We start from the raw sequence: 4,430 nt of genomic DNA on the forward strand, positions 1-4,430 counted from the left end.
GGCTTTAGGTAAAGAAGCTGATAATTATGCTTACTTCAGCTCCTAGGGAAAAAATGAGACAATTCCTTACATTGCAAAAGCTAGAAAATACTTTTTGATTAGAGGACTAAATTGTCTATTTTTTCATGAATCTGGGGACCAGTTTTGCAAATATTTATATGCATACAGAGAAGTAGTAATGTGAATTGTGCATAAATGTTTACAGCATCAGGTTATGAGGCTTATATTTCTGTATTCAAAGTAATTTGAATTTAAAATATTCCTTTTCACAAATCTTACATAACATTTAGTTGTATAAATATCTTAAAGCAAATATAAATTAAACTTATTACGGAGCTGAAGTATATCTGTCAGCTTAGAGACACGTTAACTTAAAAATACAGTTATAATTTTATAAAAGTTCAGACTACAAATTTCCACTTGATCCAGAGGCATCAAGTTCTAACCGAAAAGCTATTTGCAATTACAATTTGGCTGATCATATCAATGCTCATTAAAAACTGGTTTCACAGCTGGCCAGGAGGTTGGCACTGGTGATGCATACCTTGGGCTTGTCATCTTCACTGCTTAAAAAGCTGTTTTTCTGCTTTGGGACAGTTAGAGCAGACCAATTAACCTAAGGTAAAATGCTGTGAAGACAAGGAACTTTAGTTTTATTGTTAGGTAATTTCACCAAGGTATATAGGGATAACTTCAGCAGAATTTCCCCACAATAAACTAAAATGCCATGTCTATATTGTCAGGCAAGGTTCTTTGAGTAGATGTGATATCTTTTATTAGACCAACCAAGTAGTTGGAATAAAGCTTTCGGGTGCAATTTCCCTTCTTGAGGCATAGGAAGGCTTTGCTGTTCACTTCCTATGCCTGAATAAGGGTGATTGAAAGCTTACTAAGAACTTTATTCCAACTACTCAGTTGGTCTAATAAAATATATCACATCTACTCAAAGAACCTTGCCTGCTATCTATATTGTGTTCAGACCAGAATATGGATGTCTATCACTTGAGCTAAACGAGTAAATTTGCTAGTTGGCAGTATTGTTCTTTCTGCACCAGCCACCCAACTGAGACGCACCACTTTTTTCAGTTTTTACTCATCTGTGACTGACTTCACTCACTGAAGCATCCCTTTAACAGAACTGTCCACATGCATAAAGTTATTTAGGTGTGTAAATGTTGGCAGGCTCAGACCATATGGTTTGCATATTACTATCCTGGGCATTCTTGTCAGAGGTTTATTATCCAAAGCACAACCTATTTTATTATCACCCAAGGATGAATAAGGAGTATCAATGTAAATAGTAAGAATGCTTGTATCATGTGTACCTGGTCTCTCTCTCCAGCTGTTTCCTTTGAGTGGAAAGAGAGCTTAATTAAATGTTTTGAGGATAGATGTTTATTTAAAGCATGTGGCAGTTACCCAGGTTTCTGTACATTTTAATGAATGCTGTTCAGTGAAACAAACAGACCCTGTGATCATCCTGCTTGGCAGGGTTTTTAAATGAGTTTTCTGCATATAGAAACATTCCAGAGCAGAGATCTCATTGATTACTCTCAGGAGAAACCTGCAGAATTCTTTATCCTTCCTTTTTCCCTTTTTAATCACCCTTTAAAGGAGCCCTCCCATGCACCTCCTGGTCTTCAGAGGATACAGTGATGTCCTGTAGGGCTGGTCAGTATCATGAAAAATCAAAACCAGAGGGAAACTGCTTGGAAATAACCATGATACGATCTGGCTATAAGTGTGATCCTGCATCAGGATCCCAGTATGAGTAATGAGCATTTTCACTACATGAAGCATCTGTTTTTATTTGTGCAAAAAAAAAGGATTGAAGTCTATATACAAAAGAGGCACACCCACCCACACAACTGTAGTTTACAGTTTATAGTTTCATAGTTTCCAGGGTCGGAAGGGACCTGAGTAGATCATCTAGTCTGACCCCCTGCCATGGCAGGAAAGAGTACTGGGGTCAAATGACCCCAGCAAGGTGTACATCTAGCCTCCTCTTAAAGACCCCCAGGGTAGGAGTCAGCACCACTTCTCTTGGAAGTTGGTTCCAGACCCTAGCTGCCCTGACAGTGAAGTAGTGCCTCCTGATATCTAGCCTAAACCTACCCTCTGCCAGCTTGTGACCATTATTCCTGGTCACTCCTGGTAGTGCATGGGGGAACAGGGACTCCCCCAATGCCTGCTGGTCCCCTCTGACTAGTTTGTAACAGGCCACTAGATCCCCTCTCAGCCTTCTCTTTTGAAGGCTGAACAGGTTCAGGTCTCGTAGCCTCTCCTCATAAGGCCTGCCCTACTGGGCAGGCCTTATGCCTTACTTTGAGAGCAGTTGAAATATTATATCCTATGTATGTGTATCTGTAGGGAACAACACTGCCTCCTTTCCATCTCCCCATACGGATTATGAGCACACTTTTCCAACTTTTTTAACTGAACGTGTGTGTTTCATTTCTTAATATAATAAAAGAATGTGCCAGTATTTCCTTAAAGGCCAGGATATTTCATATCTATGATACCCTGCATCAACATGCTATTTAATTACGTAGACATTGGATAGTAAGAGTCATATCAATCAAAATTCTAACAAAAGGTTTGAATTGTTTATGACAGCAGAGTATGGAGTGTTGTTGAAATCAATGGGATTTTTGTATTATTCATCCTACGCATAAACACTTTTCCTCTAACCTGCCCCAACACCTTCATCAAGCATACTTTGTTTTTGTGTTTCATTAGGGTAATTATGCCTGTTGTACATCACCCTGTTTTGGCAGTACCAGAGGTCTTCTGCTTCAAGGTTGCCTCCTGTGGCATATGCCATGCTGTGTAGCAGGCCAACCTCATGGCTGGTATGTAGTAAGAGAGAAGACATGACAACCTTCTTGCTGCCCCTTTTTGGTGTATCCTCTGAGTCACTAATTAAGGAGTGATTCTATGCTTTACTGACTTTAAGTTTTGTTCTGGCTTCTCACTCTCTCAACACATCAGTATGCTAGACTGTCTTCCCATAATACAAAAAGAGAGCAAAAAATATTTCACTACTGATAAAATATAAGCAGAAGGCCAGCAGGGTGACACCTTATTAACTTGTTCAGAGGGGTATAAACTTTTGTAGGCTACAGCCTACTTCATCGGATGTATTCACATAGTGAAAATAGTATATGAAGCAGTATTATAGTTGTATTATATTATATAAATATCAACCGTCACCAGTAACACCTTGGTTCTAGGAGCCTAAAAACTACAGATTAGCCTAATGTCCATCAAGATTTGTGAATGATAAATCCCTCAGAATTGGAGTTTGCATTTGGACTTCTACTTTAGGCTCCAAATAGTGATGCTAAAAGTTGTCACAGGGTTTGTCATGGGTATCTGACTTCTGTGTTTCTCAGGGCTAATGTGGTACTATTGCATGGGCAATATGTTTTCCCTAAATATGTTTTTTTTACCATATATAAACATACAATGCTTGCAAATTCTACTAACAATATGCAATCAAAACATTTGTAAGAAGAATTTATTGGTCTAATTTTCATTATTTTTATACCTCTTAAAAAATCAGTCCATAAATCAACCCACAGTGCATTCACTATACGTTTTGAAGTTAAGAGAAATGATGCCATTCAGCTGCAAGTTGCTGTGCTCAGTGCAAAATTTAGCAGGATAAATCTATGGTCTATGTTACACAGGAGGTCAGATTATCTGACCTTAAAATCTTTGAACTAGAATCATAGTTTTTAGCTGATAAATTTTAGATTCATTAGTGTTTGCATGCAAATTTGTTAGGTATTGTATTATAAAAAGATATGCTGTAGCTTCTATCAGAAATTATTGCTGGTCTTCTACCACCTTTGACTTATATTTATGTAGTAGATATATGCATCATCCTTCCTAGCAAAGGCTCAGGGTGGCTTACAGTCAGAGATAAAATTTCTAAATTTCTAACTTCTAAAGCAGATTGAATATTCTAAGAACAGTATTTTTAAAATCATAAAATAGTAGGTCTCTGTAACAGGACCAGCGCTTTGGGGGTGGCCATGATGCCTCTGGTAGTCATGCAGCTCCTGTCCTGCTCTGGCTCTTGGGTCCCCTCCCTTCTCTCCTTCCTACCATACCTTGGTGTTCTTAGTTAACCTTTGAAAGGGAAGCCTCCCAAGAGACCTAGAGCAAGCCCTGCTCTGTCTTCCTGCCAGTAGATCCTTCTTGGACCCTGATAGTAACAAGGCTGGATTGGGACTATGTGGGCATTCCTGACCTGTGCCTGCCCCAGGGCATCTTCTGCCTTGTGGGCTATTCAAAGCTTCCAACCTCCCCTACAGCCACGCCCTGCCTTACAGATGTTATGATTTAGTTACTTCTACTTGTTGGGGTTTCAGCCTTCCTGGTCTCCACTCCCTTCCTCTCACTGGGTCTTCTGGCCCCGGCCT

At 39.4% G+C, this 4,430-nt stretch overlaps 1 protein-coding gene across 4 annotated transcripts in view; it reads left to right on the top strand.

Annotated features, from left to right (window-relative positions):
• ANO6 (anoctamin 6) overlaps positions 1–4,430 on the top strand; it is a 160,240-nt gene that overhangs the window by 28,376 nt on the left and 127,434 nt on the right. The window lies entirely within an intron of this gene.

This window comes from Gavialis gangeticus, unplaced genomic scaffold (genome assembly GCF_001723915.1).
Source record: "Gavialis gangeticus isolate Ggan-Ray unplaced genomic scaffold, GavGan_comp1, whole genome shotgun sequence".
NCBI lineage: Eukaryota > Metazoa > Chordata > Crocodylia > Gavialidae > Gavialis > Gavialis gangeticus.